The sequence below is a fragment of the Lepisosteus oculatus genome, chromosome 20 (assembly GCF_040954835.1).
Source record: "Lepisosteus oculatus isolate fLepOcu1 chromosome 20, fLepOcu1.hap2, whole genome shotgun sequence".
NCBI lineage: Eukaryota > Metazoa > Chordata > Actinopteri > Semionotiformes > Lepisosteidae > Lepisosteus > Lepisosteus oculatus.
The window spans coordinates 3,099,157-3,117,639 of NC_090715.1; the positions used below are offsets into that span (position 1 = coordinate 3,099,157).

General features: G+C 43.1%; 1 protein-coding gene and 1 long non-coding RNA gene across 6 annotated transcripts in view; both read left to right on the forward strand.

Moving 5' to 3' along the window:
* fto (FTO alpha-ketoglutarate dependent dioxygenase) overlaps positions 1-1,411 on the forward strand; it is a 188,308-nt gene extending 186,897 nt beyond the window's left edge. Inside the window, exon 11 of the mRNA XM_069181254.1 lies at positions 1-1,411. This exon is cut by the window's left edge and continues 896 nt beyond it. The gene's annotated coding sequence lies outside the window, so the exon portion shown is untranslated.
* Positions 1,412-8,683: 7,272 nt separating this feature from the next.
* LOC107080047 (uncharacterized) overlaps positions 8,684-18,483 on the forward strand; it is an 81,064-nt gene continuing 71,264 nt past the window's right edge. For all 5 annotated transcript variants that reach the window (XR_011182805.1, XR_011182804.1, XR_001480948.2 and 2 more), the window contains exon 1: positions 8,684-8,795. This is a non-coding gene — a long non-coding RNA (uncharacterized lncRNA). The remainder of the gene's footprint in view (positions 8,796-18,483) is intronic.

Sequence of the window (18,483 nt, forward strand, 5' to 3'; positions counted from 1 at the left end):
AAGAGAGAACTTGCTTTGTTTGTTCATATGATAATAGTTGTGCTATAGTAACATCGTTACCTGGAATTTCTTGGGCTGTGTCTGTGCCTCCGTACATAGTAATTATCATTATTTACTTAAGTATTTTTTATTGCTTAGATCCTGATGGTTTTTCCATCTTCTTCAGTTATGAGTATGTCAAGGCTGTATTAAAATACATGCTTTGTGTACGTTTGTGTATTGAAATCTTGAGAGAAGCGAATGTGCCGATGACTTCAACATGGTCGGAATAGAATCAGAACGGTATCCAGTTTCTGTGCCGAATGCCTGCAACCTTCATGGAAGCACTGATCCATCCACATCACCTTTCGGAAGTATTACTGTAAGGAATGACCTGACACCACCATCTCCTCTGCCTCTGGGTTGCTCAATAAAACAAGCGTGTAGGACCAGCTTGGTGATCAATGGGGATCAAAACTAATGACCGATGACCTCAAGGAGGAATCTGGTGCTGTGTCTTGAGCACTTCATCAGTGAACATCTTAGAGGGAGAAAAATGCAGTGCAGAGCGTGATGATACTGTTGTTCAAGTTCCAGGGAAAGTGGGACTTGGAAAGGATGACTTGTTTTTAGTACAGCAATTATTACTGTATTGTTTCTGTATTGTATTCATGTAGAAAGTATGGAGTGCTACCCAATTATTACAGTGCAAGAGAGAACAATCAAAATGTCTTTTGGATGATTGTCAAAACTGCTGAATGAGATTTGCTTGACAGTGAAGAAAAACCATGCTTTTTCTCAGTGACAGGTCATTGGTGAAAAGAGTTTCACTTTGCTGTCAGCAAAGAGCTCTTAATTTTAGGTGAGCAGCTAGAGTTCTTAAAGAGAATTACTTACCCTGATACACCATTGTTTTCAGAATCTTTTCTGGGATAATTCTGAAACCACCTATTGGTTGTGGGAAAATGTCTGTGCTGTTATGAACTTCAATTGATTGAGTTCCTATTTAAAATATTTAGATTGCACAGAGCATAGGATTAACTACATCTGCATTGTTCAAAGAATGACAAATAACAGCATATGTGGCTGTGTAACCTATATTCTTACTATAGCAATGATGAAACACTTAGGAAAGGCATAGAACAGAACAATCCCTTTGACTGCATTTGTGAATGACTGAAATTAATCTTTAAACTAGAATGATGTCCATATTTCCAAAAAGGCACACACACAGCGTTATCTGTGTTGTTGTAATTGTATGTTTCAGATCATGATTTTATGTATTTATGTGTTTTTGTTGATGTGACAGAGAAGCTTTAAAACATGACAATAGATAATGCCATTATAAAATAATAATGGTGTTCATAAATCCTGAATATTATAATACCTGCTGTTGTCCTTTGGTACCAGTAAACACATACAACCCTTATGAGCACATTTGTTGTTCTTTACTCAGCGTCAATAATTTTTACATCCAGTCTAAATGACCTGAGAGTTATCATGTCTTTTGTGCTACTGTTTGGTTATGTAGCCTCAATGTTGGTCTGCATGTACTGGAGGTCAAGGGCAGTAACATTTACTGCCCTGCCTCACCTGTCTGGGCACAAAAACTCTCATTGCCACAATAAACTAGAACAAGACAACATGAAGCTCTTATTAGAGTGCTTCCATAAATACCTCTGGTGCTTACATGGACAGCTTATGTCCAGGTAATTAGGAACTTGTGCCGTTTTGCTTTTTCTTAATTTTAAAAATGAGAAATGCTTCTTTTGATTTTGAAAAAAGATCAATAATACCTTATTCTTATGCATCTAACCCGCAGGTAGATCACACTTTGGTCACCAGCAAGACACCAGGGCTCAATCCCTTTCGCTGAATGCCAGTCGCTGCCTCCACCTAACCTCTCTCCAGCGCTGCCAGGCAGCTTTGCTCAATAAAGTGGCACTGCAGGGTTTTAGAAACTTCAGCTGGTCTTTGAACACTGAAGACTTGTGTAAAGAAACTCTGGGTTCTTTTTTTTTTGAAAGCTGTAGTTCAAAGTTGATAATTGCTTGAAGTGATTTATCCGCAATCGTTTTATTTTATATTTTTTGGCTCGCATGCAGTCTCTCTTTCTTGTCAGTGACAGGCTTTGTCAGTTTTTTCTGATGTCTGCAGCTCTCGTCAACAGCAGAGCATCACACACTGTGTTACAGCATTGTTACAAGCGCTCTAATATCTTAAATGTATGTTTGGAGTTTCGTTTTCAAGGAGATCTAGGAGATGGAGCTCCAGTTGACAGTTACTTGATAAATTCTATTATAAGAATCTACAAGACAGTCTGGCAATTAAATGCACTCAGAAGCACTGTTTTGCAGTAGACCAAGGCATGGTGGCAAGCAGGCACTGTTTATTGCGCTGATTTTATCCTCATTGCACTTTTTTTTCCAGTCATAGGTCCTGGGATTTTGTTGTTTCCTTCCAAAACATTTTTTCTAATTGTTATAGAAGTAGAATGATCAAAATGGTGTGGCAATAGAAACTGCATAACACAGCTGTCAAATTGTACTTACTGGATGAATAGTTTCCAGAGCAAGCGTTAACTTTAACAACCCTCATTCTGTCAGGAGTGATGATATTTGTGTATCTGGGATTCTTCGGAATTCTTTTACTCTGTGTCTTTTATGCTTTAGTTCTGATAACTCTTAACAGCAGTGCATTCTCTAACGTTGGCAAGAGCATTTTTCAGCCCCCTGCCCTCCGCCGGAAAGTAACTCAGATCCGGTGTAATTGCATGCAAACCAGAGTGCGAGTTTTAATCAGGGGTGTTTGACAGGCTTCCCCTCTCATTTCATTAGGAGAATAATCCAGCAGGTCTGCCATGTTCACATGTGTTGTGCTACTGTTGGAAAATTGATTGCTCTTTGTTAATGGCAGATGGTTAAGAGGCAATCTGAGCTGACACTTTCCTGTGACCTGCCGCAGAAGGAGGAGGGATGGTGCCTTACTACATCTTTCCTGCTTTTTCTCACTGTCCTGGGCTCGAACTCCTGAATGAGGGGCACTGCACAGCCCATAGCTTCCATATATTCTGGATCTTCAGGAATCCTGACTGAAGCGTGGCATAGGGTGTCGATTAGAGCACCCCTTATTTTCCCAGCTGCTCCATTTCCAGCAGTTTTGGAATCACGCTCAGTATAAGGAATTAAACCTCACTGGCTGTGTCCTCTCTTTCATTGGGGGCATTGGCCAGCAAGACAGCAGGCAAGTTCAACCGGGGGCATTAACAAGTCGTTCCTCTTGAGTGGGAAGGAGCGTGTTTGTATTCTGCTGCAAAACAGGCGGCTGCACAGACACCACGACGGAACGGAAAGCGAGATATGATAAATCATCCATCGGGGACTTGCTGGTGTGTCAGACCCAGGGACTGTCCTGGCCAAGGGGAATTCTGCAAAATCTTGACCTTGCATTATTTATGCAGCAGTATTGGCTGCTGCCTGTGCTTCCATTGTGTCCTTCACTGGGGGTAACTAATAATGAGGGGGGATGTAAGAGGAAAGTAAAAGAGACGCACGGGAGAGGGGTCATTTGGTGTCCATTTCATGCTGAGCAGAACGCCTCTATTGTATGGATTGGATCTCCAGTTACACCGGTAGACTGAATAATCCAGGAGCAGAGCGAATGACCGAGAAAGCAAGGGGCTATACAAGCCTAGAATTCCCCCAAGAAGGCTTTTAGCATGCATCTCTGGCAGGGACTGCATGAAGAGGATGCAAAACACACACGCGAGGAGGGAGGCTGAGCTCCTGCTATTAAGGTGTTAATAGTCTAAGTAAATGCCAGGGAAGGAAGGAGCAAGCAGGGTCAGCTATCATTTCCTGAAATAGATGTTCATTTTCTTATGGCTGTCAGAGTCTGGGGAGGTGTGGGAGGAAACACGCACTCAGCTAATTAAAATACAAGGCACTCCAGGAAAGTCGGGAGGACTCTGTCTGCTGGGCAATATCTCCAGAAACAAAACTGAGAACAACTTTATTTTATTCGGGGGTTCGTTCCGTGTCAGGTGTAAGTGAACAGGTATTCAGCGTGGACCGTGTAAATACACCACCATATATACTGTATGTTAGCAAGTGTTTAAGGTGGAAGTCAACAATCTGTAAATAATGCGAGAATATATACTGTAATGTGCAGAAACAACACAGGCTAATGATAATGGTACAGTTATAAGATATCGCAAGGTACTATTATTGGCCGTGGTCTGCTTTTAGGTGATGCAATTTAAATTGAGAAGAGAGCACAGGATTTAACTGTTATGCGCACAGCTGGCCCTAATTAACTCCCATTACCCAATTACCACACCACGCCCCTTCCCTCACTGCTTAACCCCTCTGCTCACCCTGTTCACTGCTCGGTATTAGGAATCTGTCCACCTCCTGAGCTCTCGTTACTGACAACCTTCGCCATCTTGCACTCCCGGACCCCGCCTCTCGGACCCCTCTCCAGCTCATACCTTTTGCCCATTCTTTCGTCTGGCCCTGCTTGGATTTGTGTGCCCAGCTCTCCTCTCTGGACTCGACTACGCCTGGACCTCTCGACTTCTCTCCTGCCTTGCCCTTCTTGGACCTCGCTCACCCAGGACTCCATCAGAGACCTGCACAGGGTTCGTTAAACTCGCCGTAACATTAACCCGGGCGTCACGACGTTCAGCTGGGCCTGCTCGGCCCCTCCAAGGAAAACCTGGCCACCGTTGTAAGTGAAGGGGCTCATAAGGTTCCCAAAACACAATGCCTGTCAGAGGGGCTTTCTTATGGGTCAAATTGAGGTCCTGACTACACGTTAAAGGAGAACCGCAATGCTATTTTCATATTTCGGGGTTAGAAAGTATCAGCATTGAGTGCCTTTTAAAGTGCAATAAAAGTAAACCATACACAGTAACTTGCAACACCTCCAATTTACATCACAAATAGATTGAATTTCCAGGTCTGGGCAGCGCCATTGTTCTGCAATTCAGAAGAGGGCAACGCAACTTCCGTTGACGTGTTGCAGCCTCACCACACTGTAAAGAAGAAGGCTTGCGAATACATCTCTCTTAATCCAATAGAAATATTGCTCTCGATTTCAAGACGGCGTGACGACAAATACAACGTATTTATTAACGCTGCATGCAGATCATGTTGGAACATTTCTGGGGTGAAATGTATGCTGCACAACCTTAACTTATTCACTCGATCATCATATTACATTGGTCATTCCAGTGACTAGTGAGCAGGAAGGGCCTCATCACCTGGCAATTTGTGGGAACTCGACTGTGACTTTGCGACAACATGGCGACTTTACAATACTTTCACAAAGGTCCCGATTTTGTAGATTTATTTTGTAGAATTTTTGTCGAATTTGTCGACTTTTCCTATAACATCAATGAATGTATTTTCTTTTTACTGGGATGTAAAAAACCGCTCGGAGAAATTGGGAATCCAGCTCCCCTTTAATTAACTGTTTGTAAGGGAAAGCATGTTAACGGAAACATGGCCAAATTCCATTTGGCCAAAAACCTGGCCTCGCTAAATTTCCCCCTTCCTGCAAATGCTGAAATAGTCCCTCACTTCTGGACCTGCAGTGGGGCTCAAAAGGGCTACCTAGCCTCACTCCAGTGGTTCTGCACCTCACAATAGAATGAAATTGGTCCACTCCTATACGTGGCACACTTTAATATTCTTCGGGATGAAAAGCCAGATATAATTGCAATTAGTTATCATCACGGTTTACCTGTTCACTTCAGTGTGCCAGTAAGCGGTCCAGTGGAGTTTGAGACCCCTTGAAATATAAAGTGCTATAGAACTGCAGGCAATCGTTATGATTACTTTTAAAGGTGATAATGGTCTTAACATCTGCCTCTGGTTTTTAATTTCTGAATGCCGTTTTATACAGTGATACGGAGATGACGTGGTGCATTAGGAGCAGTCGGTGTTATCTGCATGTGAAGATCTGAATGAGCACTGCCCGAGGATGAGGAGGGAGGGACCGCTGCGGTTGGGAGCGGGGCAGAGCGAAATGGGGGAACCAGACCGCAGCCAGGACAGAGCAGGCGATCGTCAGCACTGGTCGGGCAGCCTCAAGCCAAGGGAACACATGTCCGGACGCCACAAGGCACATTTCCCATTACCCTGCCTTTTGTCAGTCCACCAAATGTGACAATCACGGCTTTCCAGAGACAAGGCTTCCTAATCCTATTATTATTCACTCAACAACCTGGAGAGAGAAGGCAGGATTCCGATCGAATAGCAGCCAAAAGAGCAGCAAGGAGCCTGCCCTATCGCTATGAAACCGGGTTTAGCTCCCACACAATAGGTGTGTAATTTAAGGTTTTGTTAAGCTGAAATCCAATCACATACATGACTGGTAGATCACAGAAAAACACAAGGGGAGAGAGAAAGAGAATGCCCTACCTCACACAAACAATCCCAGACACCACTAAAACTGCATTGATGAGTGTTAACTCCACGGTGAGATTAGTCACACAGAACTCTTCCCGTTCACGACTGTTTGAATACAGTAGGAATACAGTTTTATAATTTACACATCCTGTACTCTTATAGGAGGGGAGTCATGAATTTCTGAAGAGCGGGTTTGCAACCTGAGCTGTATTTGTCCTTCGGACGCTTTCGGCAAATACATCGTTTGAATCGTTGTTCATAGTCTTGCCCATTTGCTAGTTCGTAGTTAATGAATCCAAGGATCTCATCCAAACATTTCTTGAGAGAAACTGGGGTATCGGCTTCGACAGCTCAGTTGGGTAGGTTGTTTTTAATGCCCTTTCACACAGGTTCCACCTGCGTTCTCCGGTTCATGTGTCTCTGCTCGTTCTGAAGAAGCCCACTGTGTTGACTTTCAATGCCTTTAAAGATTTTGTACTCTTCTATCAGGTTCTCTTTTATTCTCCTCTGATCAAGACTAAGTCCAGCCTGTCAGGTCAGACACCCCCTTAAGCCCGGGAATGTATCCTTTTACTCCTTGACCTGATTCCAGAGCAGTTTTACATCATAAGGTCCCCAAAATTGTACACAATATTCCAAAGAGACCTTATTAACATAACTTTATTAGCCCTATACAATTTCTTGTATTAGGAATTAGTCTTTTCGCATTCCCCAGCTTGCTCTCCATGAGACACACAGAGAGAGGAGAAGCTTGGGGTCAGAGCGCAGGGTCAGCCATTGTACAGCACCCCTGGAGCAGTTGGGGTGAAGGGCCTTGCTCAGGGGCCCAATGGAGTAAGATTTCCCTGCTGGCTGCAGGATGTGAACCAGCAACCTTCCAGCCACAGTTGCAGATCCTTAGCCACAGAGCCACTGCTCCACTCTATTAGTATTAGTATAAGTATTAGTATTAGTGCGTTATACAATTTCAGCACAACACTGATTTCAATTCTACACTTTTATCTACATATCCTAACGTTTTGTTTACCTTTTCAATTGCTTTCCCACATTGTCTGATGAAGTAATTGATGTGTTGACATAAACACATCAGTCTTTTTCTTAAGTCTGAGCTTTTTCAAATATGGACACCGATACACAGGCCCGCAGTCCAGCCCACATGTTCCAGGCATCAAAGTGTCTGCAGTTCTTGCTCTTATTTACAGGCTTTCAATGGCTGAGCTCCCAGCATTTGCCTCCTTCCTGAAGAAGATAAGAGCATCTCATCAGTGTCGCTATGTGGCCTGTTTTCAATTTCTGGTACGAATGCAAATATATAAGAAGGCATCATTTCAAGAAGCAGGAAGGGAGACTGCTTTGCCATCGTGGCAGGGCCAGTCTCCTGTGCTCAGCCTTCTCCCCCTCTCACTTCTATTTGTATCCTCTGGTTTGTTTCGCTGTTCGTTCTGCACAGGTCGGCTGGGGTGGTTTTGTCCCCAGGATGTTGGGTGCGATGGACTGGGTTCTGGATTAAAATGTGTTGCTTGACTCATTGTCTGGGTTTTCGTTTCTCCAATAACTTCTGAAAGAAAGAATGTACAGCCTTGTTGATGATCTAGTGCAACCGCAGTTTTATTTCCATATGTGCGGACATATTTATTTTCTTCTATATAGTGCTTGAACGGCAAGTATACTGAATATATGAAATAACTGTTAGAAATATAATATAGATGAACAAATTGGCGTTTTAAAATTAAAATTTGCTGTTCAAACCATACAAGTGCCGAGATTTGAGACGTTATTTTTAGTCTATTTCTCGTTTAAACAATACAATAATCTGTAATGAATTTCAGTAGCATTTTTGAAATGTTTATTAAACTGTGGAGGAAAAAATAACTTGTCTTCTAAAATATCGCAAGTAATAATATTATGACTTATTTACAAACGGCAAATAGTTTGTTGCTGACTGTCAGTATTTATTATTTATAAACTCTCCGTTTCTCGTTTCTCTAGTTATTATTCTTACAAGTAACCTAAGCGATTTCAGGAAACACGGCCTGGAAGAATGATCCCAGCCTCAGGATTTACAACTTCCCAATAGGGTTTAAAGTGTTAATCTTCAAAGAGACTCAGTTTGTTTCCTGCATAATGGCCTTAAAGGGGGTTCAGAAGAACACAGGCTTGGGTGGGGGGGTTGAGGTGTTGTCAGGAAATAAACTCCTGTCATGTGACGTGCGAGCTGGATTCCAGTTGGTTCATGTCCTGGGCCAGCACCCCACTTTAGGCGAATGCCCTTAATACTTCGTTAAAGTTAAATAAAACTGGGGCAACTAGCGCTCCATGTTTTTTTCAGAACAGACGCAACCTCTCTTTCCAGCTTTCGTTTGGAGTTCAGACCCCGGCTGAAGCACGCTGTGTGTCTAGCTGGTAAGAAAAGACACTGACAGCGGCGTTTTTAGTGTGCAACTTTTATTATTATCCCGATTTGTTTGTTTTGGGTATTAGTTGTATCCCCAGGCAGCGCAGGTTTCAGCAAAAGAAGACAATGCTGCTACATGTTGTTATAAATAATCTTAGACTGTGGTACTGATGGTAGCCTTTAAACAACAAATAATACTAAACACGGTGTTTAAAAGCCTATCTGGCTTTCTCCGGGTGTACTACTATACAAAAAAGGACCAAAAGTGAAGTTTTTAAGAAAGTCACCAAGAATTCTTGCACCGCCACCAAGAAACACAATAATACCCCCCCTCCCTGAATGAATCGGAAATAACAGTAACAGAATAAATATTAAAAGGTTTAACTTAATTTAGCTTCCGTATCTTTTACTATTATTAGCTTTAACTTGATTGAAATTCAGTGCTTTAATGTTAAAGTGTTATTACAGCTGACAGTAATAGCTCTTTTTGTAAAACAGTCGCGCTGCGCATGTTGCCATCAGCTGGGTATCCATCCGCATGTAGTTCTCTTCATTTTCATTTGAGCTGTTGATCTTCAGAGAGAGAGAGAAGGTGGGGAGGGGGGTATTTTTTTGTTGTGTAATTGTAAATGATTACTGTATTTAGGCTGTCAGACGTTTTTTTCGGCAATTTTCTCTCCAATGGCGGTGGAATTCTAATTTCCATTGTTCTGGGGCCAAAAAAGAACTTAATTCCTCCAAAACGCTATTGATACTTCCAACCAGAAAGTATGAAATATTAAACGGATTCATTATATACTCAATTTGCTGTTATTTCTCATTACGCACAGCAATTTTTCCACTTTCTTTTTGGCACGGCACTCCAAGTCTTATGATAGAGCTCTCTTTTATTATTTAAATCGAGGCATGAGGGCTGAGCTAGAAAAAATAATTTCAATCCCTCGGCCTAGTTTGTAATTCTGATTGGCAACTCAATATACAGAGGCTGGGGGAACAGTAATAATGCTCATGACAAAGAATAATATTACCACTCTGTTATTGTTTTTAAATGAATGAATAATTGCTAAACAAATACAATGCCGTTAGACTCTGGAAATCGTGCCATGCGGTGCCTGCTGATCGCCGTGTCCCTTTATTCCTCACGATGTCAGTGCAACTATGTAAATCTATTTGACATGTTTTCATTTGGATAAAACTTTAATATTGTGAGTGTGGCAAATCGGATGCAAATGTTGTTTTCATTTCAAGCTGATTTTGAAGCCCTCTCTTCAGCCAACATATTTTCCCGGAGAATCAGAGATGGCAGTGACAGCCATCTTTACTGTCACCGTGCTGCTCTTTCACTCCCAGCGCCGGGGCTCGGGGATAATTACAGCTACACGCCGCTTTGGCCGCGGAAAAGAAGGACGAGGGCCTTTTCTTTCTTTCTCCCTTCTTCCTTTCCTTTTATCCCACCCTGTTCGTTAGACAGCTCAGGGGAAAAGTAAGAACTGACCCAGAAAAAACTTTGGCGGTATTGTCGAGCAAATTCAACCGCAGCAAAGGAAGGCGCCATACTAAACCACATGGTTACCTGTCCATGTAAGGTGTGATACGTGTGTATATAATATACACTGCACATTTCTGTACATCTATATTTGTTAGATGCGTGTGCGCGCATGTATAAGACCATATTTGCAAAAGCGCTTTAATATTCAGTGGGATAACTGAGTCTTTTGTACGTTGTGTGGTGGGCAGCATATGAGACCAATAAAAAAAGTGGCCTTTGGGTCAATTCGTAAAGGATGAAGGAAGATATAATCACACATGGAGTACAGAACACAATTCTTTGTGCTTTCTTCGCATATTTGGGAGTGGGGAGGGGTAGAGGGGCTTCATAAGTTTAATATTTTCTGAGTGTGACCTTTGTCTTTAATACAATGACTTGCCAATAATGATATATTGTATCTTTAGGGGATGTGCAGCCAGTTAGTGTATAACGGGGTGGTGGGAGATGGCCACTAATCTCTAGGTTGACTGAAAATAATCTATGTGCTCCATAATGTATGTTTTTGGGGAAAAAGGCAAATATTAAAAAAAAAAAACCCGTGCTTCTTGTCAATGGTTCCGATGGAATAAATAATGTAACAGCTCTTTGGAATGTTTGAGAAAACAGATATCTACACAGTGAAATTGACTCTGACAGTCCTGTACAAACTGCAGCACTAATGCTCCCATATTGCCATGAACCACATGTTAAACCCCAATGCCTGGGGAACTTGCATTTCATGCTAAGAAGAGGTAAAACAAATTTACCTAAGCTTTAAGATAAACAATAATGGTTAGCAATTTGAAACCATTTTGTACAATTTAGGTAATAAAACCCCACAAATTTCAACCTTTTGATGTCAAATGGCTGGCAATTTCCAGGCTGAGGGAGTACAGAGACGGAGTAGGGGAGGGGGTGATGTTTTTCTTTTGCCCAGGTTTTGGAAAGATAAAGATGTACAATTATTCCCCATTATGTAAACATTCAGATGTATGTTTGAAAGGCATTATAGAGATAATCCATTGCAGGTTTTCTTCAAGTCACGTGGGAATATTGCAGAAGGGCCTTCACTTGCTTTTTTGCTCTAAGATCTTAAGAACAGTATTTAGAGAAGGGAGTTACTTTGAACCTTCCCATGAAGCAGTCATTTACATTCTGAGTGTGCCTGTATTTACAGACTTTTTTTTTTTATGGGTGCCATATTTCTGCAGATCAACAGGTCTGGTTTTCGTATCTGTGATGTAGAATACTTACACACGCAAAATAAAAGACATCAGTGCAGGGCTGATGAGTGAGACCTCTGTGCCGATCCTTCTGGCCTTGTGTTCTTGTGGAGAAGGAAAGTTCTGAACAGTGTATGTACCAGTACAATACATCAGACTTTGAGGCTACGCTGTTTTCCAGCTTTCTCTGGATCAGCCTTATTCTTTTCCTTGATCGGGTCACTTCTACCAATCAGAATTTCCCTACTTTATTCCCGTTCTTAAAAAAAAATCACCTCATGTTATCTTAGGCCTATAAAAACACCTGGACTTTCATTGTAATTAACTGTTATTCATTATTTATGGGGAAATACAGGGAGCAGTGTAATCACTGCCTCATTAGGTCTGTATTCTAATGAATGGTTAAGTATTTGCCAAACTGCATGACAAAAAACATTTCTACGACAACAGATGTGGAGTAATTAGAGGAGGCTTAAGTTGTCTTAGGGAAGTGTGAAAAGTGATCACTAGCTGAAAAGTTTATCACCCCAACCCTGACCAACCCCCACCCCTGCCCACCCCTCCCCAGCCTTAAAACATGCACACACACAGCTCTGCATGGGCTCATCCTCTGAGGAAAGCAGGCAGAGGGTTTGTGTTTGGGCGTGGAGAGTCTGTGCCGTTGGCTCATATCAATGCGAAAGCCATTTTAACATAAAAATCTAATTGATCAGACCTATTAGCCATTCCGAAGTGAGCACAGGCCCATAATGGGCTATCTATCAGCATGGAGCCCCCATAAAGCCATTAACACCTTTTGTTGTTCCCCTCCTGTTTTCTAAACATGCTGAGAAGTTCAAAAAGGCAAACTAGGCAATCTGTTAGCCTCGCAGAGAACTAAGAGCCATTTCAGACTGTGCTACCTTGTCAGCTGACATCCCTCTCCTTGCTGGCAAAATACTGAGACCCCTGACGCTAAGTAAGTCTTTATTTACTTATGAAGCTGTGAGACAGTTAGGTTGTGGCTGATTAGGAAGGTGTCAGCTTCTTGCTTTGCCGGGAGCTAATTCCTCGCAAGGCACTGGCCACCTTGCTCTCATTGACGTGTCTTCACCAGGCTCCACATCTCTCCCCAGAAAGCAGCACATAACCGGAGCTCGGAGTGGGATTTTTTTTCCCCCTCTCGTTCTTGCCTTTGGCAAGTTGGCAAATTGTGTTACTAACATGGGTACACGTGTTAAGTGTGGATCAATTGTTTGTTTTACAGGCTGCTAATATTAAACAGTGGGAGAATGTAATTAGAGAAGAGGCACTCTTCTGTTTGTGGAGACAACAAAGGGAGGAAAAAAACACGAAATCGAAGGAAAAGCTCAGGGAGGTATCGGCTGTAGATTTGTACGGGAAATTAAAATAATAAACCTTTCAGAGGAAGCATTGGATTCAATAAAGTTGTCACTGGTGTCCTACTGTGCTTTCTTGGTTTGTAGCCTTAAGCCAAATTTAGTGTTTATACTGAACCCTGGAAAGTCAGGCATGAAAGTCTATAATATCTGATTATTCCCACTCCATTTTTACAAGTTTGCTTTGTTCTGATCAAAGGCCTGCTTTGAAATGTTTCATAGCTACTGCAGGCTTGTGTCCTTTGCTTTGCAGACAGGCCTAGCTGTTGCACTTGCCAAGAAATTGCCCGCAATGGAGCGAATGGAGGAACAATGCTGGTCTCCCTCTCGCTTTCCTCCTCTTTATTCTCCCGAAGAAACGTTTGTTCACGATTCGACATTGGCAAATTTTGAGAACGCACCCCCCCGTCATCTTTGTTAACGTGTACAAGCCTGGTCATTTCACGAGCAATCCCAGAATGCATGGCGCCTGGGCAGGGTGCTGACGTGTCTGAGTGGCCCTAGATAGTGGGTCTGCTGGAGAGGAGTGGGGCCACCTGTCTTTCTGGGCATGAGCACCGTGACGCCGGCGTTTATTACATGCAGGAGAGAAGAGGCTGTGTGAGCAGTACGGTTCTGCTGGAGATCAGCACTCGGGATGAGCCGGAGCTCGGAAAACCTTCTCAGCTGTGCTGCGCTAATGGGTGCATGTCTGACCTCGGGGTACAACATGACAGCATATCCATCTTGCCTGCTGGAGGTGTTCCTCCTACTGCCTGCCCCGCTGAACAGCATCTGAGAAGCCCACCCACACTCCCCAGGAGGGGGCCGGTGGGAGACTGGGAACGCCGCAGAGAGGAATGGGAAGCTGAAGTGTGGGGCCCTGCATGTGGAACAGAAACCCTAAAACAGACAGAAAAAAGGCCTCGCCTGACGTGTTGTCATACAGGACTCAGGACTTCTGTAGTAGCAAAGTGTGGCAAAACAGTTCAGGAGATCAGGGTGACTGTGATGCCTGACCTCTCTTGATGGCAGCTATGCTGAGGGTGACATTGATTATGATTATTATTTTCTTTCTTCCACGATTTTTCCTTTTTTTTTCTGAAATGCAGAGCTCCAATCATCTGGATTGCAATGCAACTATTTTTTTATTTGCATTTTGTTTTATTTATTTTTTTTAGCAGTTGGACATCCTAAATGAAAGAAACCAAAATGAAGATCCTGGATCCAGGGGAAACTTTCTTTGTTGTTGTTGCTGAAAGCTTTTCCGTGGTAAAGAAGAAGCTTGGGCGCAGTTGGTGCAGCTTTGGGTTGTGGACACAGTGTTTAAATAGCGTGAACTGAAGCAGAGCGCTGAAAACAAAAGGAAAATAAAAAATAAAATGCAGCCGGGGAGGAACGGAACAGCTCTCTGATTAACATGAAGCACTGTGTCTTTGAACCCGGTTATGAGGTACAGCCTAGGGAGGGTCATTAATGAAAACACAGAGACAGGCACATCTGTGACTAAACAGTTAGTCTTTCCCTGCCTACTGCTGAGCACACTGCTACTCAATGTGGCATTGTTTACTCACAATTAAACTCTTTACCATTAATTTATCTTTCAGATGCTGAATTGGTCACACAGGTTCGAATCCCACAGCCGGGACAGATGTGTTCGGTACACTTGTTTAAACACGGCGCTCATTAGGAAGCAAAGCGTGTATGGCAAGCCGATTACCTGCGCCGAGCAAGACGCTCCATCATAGCGGGTCCTCTGGAGGCCTGGGGACCGGTACAGCTGGCTCCGGGGCTCCCCTGCCTTTGCAATAATGAGTGACAGGCAGGCCCTGGGCTGGCGCAGCGTCACGCCAGGCTGTACACCGCACCCCTCCACCAGCACCGCAGAGCTGCGCGCCTGGAAACATCCACTTTGTTGTCACCCCGAATTTCACACAAAAGATAACTGACGTGAGCAGACAAACACCAGCGTCTCCTCTCGGTCCTGCGCAGGCAAACTCGTATTCCGTCACACGCCACTACGCGCTAATGCGCCGATTCTTGTTTGATTTTGATTTTTTTTTTTAAATCGGCTTCTTTCTGGTGTGTAAGGTTGTGATCTAAATACCGAGGGGGTGCGTGCGCCTGGCCCAGATGTGCGGGACCCCGAATCATTTTGGCGAGCAGTTAAAAATAATGTCGCGTCAGCTGACGCGCAGTTCTTTAAAAAAGGCTATATATTTAGTCTTTTTAATGATCATAAACACGTAAGGCCATAGCCTTTCTTGATCTTTAGATACAGACGGTACAGGTTAAACCATTTGTGAAGAGTTTGGTAAAAGAAAAGTTTTTTGTGTGTATTTTTTTGGGGGGTAAACGCACTATCCTTTGAAGTTGGTTTTCAGGCCATTAAGCCCCATTTCCTATTCAAAAAAGTCCTTGTGTGGCAGTCATTTGTCTACAACAATGGGCTCTAATGAGTTAAGGTTTTTGTTTGTTGCCCTGGGATCTCATTCTCCAGCCCCTAATGGCTACAGACAGCGATTCACAGGCTGCCCAGGTTTATGGTGCATTGTAATGAGATGCAGCTGTGGTGAAAACCGCCTGTAAAGTTAGAGTGGGCAGAGGAAGGTTACAGCAGGGTTCAGAGGTCGCTACATTGTTGTACTGCCAAGCTGAAGTATATATAAGAACCTGTAAATGTTATTTATCTCATTCAGTTAAAACGCCTCCTCCAGGACCCCCTTGTGTCAGGACATTAAGGTAGCCAATTACACAGTGAGCTGTTTGAATGGGGTTAATTTTTCTGTTTTGTCATTAAGTGCTCCTTGATTGGCAAAGCGCGCATAATTGGTGATCATTAAGGGCTGTAAAACTGTTCCAGTGTTCGAAAGTGATTTCTGAATGAAGACAGATCTCTCTCTGACTCATCTTTTCATGAAATTCCAGTTAAAAGTGAGATGAGCTGGGAGTTCGGGCAAGACTAATACGACTGTCTCTATTCTCTAATGGCTGCCACCTTTTAACCACTTCCATTCATCCATTTGTCTTCCAGTTCGGGGCTATGGGGGAGCTGGAACCTATCTCAAGCATGGGTGCGAGGTGGGGTACACCCTGGTTGTAGACACACAGGCACACACACAGTCAATCTTAGGTCCACATGAACATGGGGAGAACATACAAACTCCACGCAGACAACACCGCCTGCAACTGAACCCAGGGCCCCAGCACTGCGAGGCATTAATGCTGACTACTGCACCACTGTGGTACCCATTAACCACTTCCATTCACTCAAGATATAAGAAGCCCAGGGAACGATAAATAAACCACATTATTACACACCCACACAAGGAAATCCAGAGTTAATGTAATTGATGAAGAGCCATTTCCTTACGTCCTGTGTCTGTTGCCTAAGAAAAATCAGGTACATGTGTAAAAATAGCATCCAGCAATGGGGTCCCTCTCTGGTCTTTCTGAAATGTTGGCCGGTCTGCTCAAGCCCAGCACACCTGGGATTTTTCGCCAATGGTCTGCACTGATCCTGACAGAGTTAAATTGAATTTCCACGACAGGGGAGAAGGGTTCCCACCTACGATAGGCAGTCTCTGGTCCTGACAGACTGGCGACCAGGCTGTAACCTGAACTAAACAAAAAGACAATCGCTAAAATCAAACTGACCCCTGCCACTCTTTCCTCCCTCGACTCAGTTAATCTTAATTGAATCAGCCTCACAAAAGATGTTGACACTGAGAGATTGCACAAACCTGGGAGGCCCAGCCGACTGGAGAGAAACCCTGAAAAACTCCCTTTATTCATTAATTTGTCCCTTCGCTTCCATTTTCCTCATCCCTCAATGTCTTCACCAGATAATGTCCCACGGAGAATTTGATCTCTCACTGTGGTCTTATTCATAGGGTTCCAATTTTTCAGCCTTGTCCAGCTTCCCTCGGCCCAAAGAAAAAGACTGTCCTTTATCCCCAATACCTGTGATGACAAGATGTTTTCACCACCCAGCTCTGCAATGTGGCTCTTCATCTAAAAGACGCCAATTAGCAGAAGCAATACGTCTTGGGGTTGGAATGCAAAAGATAAAAAGAGGAAGCAAGGCCCTTTCAGTAACGTGTGCTTAAGTGCAGCATAGATACAATTTCGATTAAAAGGTCATATTTCCACATGCACTGAGGGCTTTGGAGAAGTAAACAAATTGCTAAAAAAAATCGTTGATGGCAATACACAAGTTCTGGACTTCATGATGCACAATGCTTTTTGTGTTGCATTGCAGAGTCTGTGCTCATGGTGATCTCTGCAGTGATGCAGGGGGTGCTATGGGTGGTAGCAAATCAAATCAAGGTTTGCAGTACAAAGTCATTCTTCGTCACATACCCTGGCGTGCATTTTGGTCCCAGACCCTGTGGGTTCCTCGCCCAGACCGTGTCCAATGTTATTCTGTGGTCTTTAAAAATCCCAGGGCGTTTCTCGAAAGAGTAGGGGTGTAACCCCGGCGTCCTGGCCAAATTTCCCATCGGCCTTTATCAATCATGGCCTCCTAACAATCCCCTTCTATGAATTGGCTTCATTACTCTGCTCTCCTCCCCACTGATCGCTGATGTGTGGTGAGCGTTCTGGAGCACTATGGCTGCCATCGCATCATCCAGGTGGGGCTGCACATTGGTGGTGTCCCCATTACCTGTAAAGCGCTTTGAGTGGAGTGTCCAGAAAAGCGCTATATAAGTGTAAGCAATTATTATTATTATTATTATTATTATTATTCCTCAAAGGTCAAAGTATTTCCTAAGAATCTGGAATGCTAGGCCTCTTCCACTGTCCCTTTGCTGTAACCTGGTGGAAATGTGGAAACAGGAATGTTGAATCTTAATAATGTTCCTTGGAATTTACCATTGGGTTAGAAAGTGTTCTGATTTATTTTAATAACAAGAAAAAGAATACAGACAGGAGGGTTGTGCAACATCCCACTAAATATTTCTGTCTGTTAGATTTCTTCCTCCTGTCAGTTGTGTGGCCTGGATATATGATATTCGTGAAGTCTTCCAAGTCCACGTGCTACACTTCTGTAGGAGACTTAATAACATTTTCAATTGAATATATTCCTAGCACATCAAACACTGTGGTATTAACACTGCCAGCTCAACACAGGCTCGTAGCTTTTAAATGAGTGAAAGTGAATATTTAGCAAGAGTGGCCTCCTTTGAGACTTATGGCTTCAGGACTGTAGCGACTCTGGAGGACTGATTAAAACTCTGTAGTTTGCTGCTCAACACAATATGCTTTCTCGTCTCGCTCACAGATAGATCATGGCACAAAGCAGGTTAGTTTTTCCTTAAATACCCACTTTTTTTTGTACAAAAGACTAAAACAACAGCTGAAGGATATGACTACATACTGTATATGTATATTTACTGCTGAGTTCAGAGGTTTTTCTTGCTGTGTTAAACACTGCATATTTGTTCCTGAAAGCACTGCAGTGATTATGTTAAAAAGATTTGGATACATATGAAGATTTTAAAACGATTGTCCTGGAGGTGAATTTATCATTATTTTAATTTGTAGAAACGACAATATAAAAATGGCATTTTACAGATGTTGATGC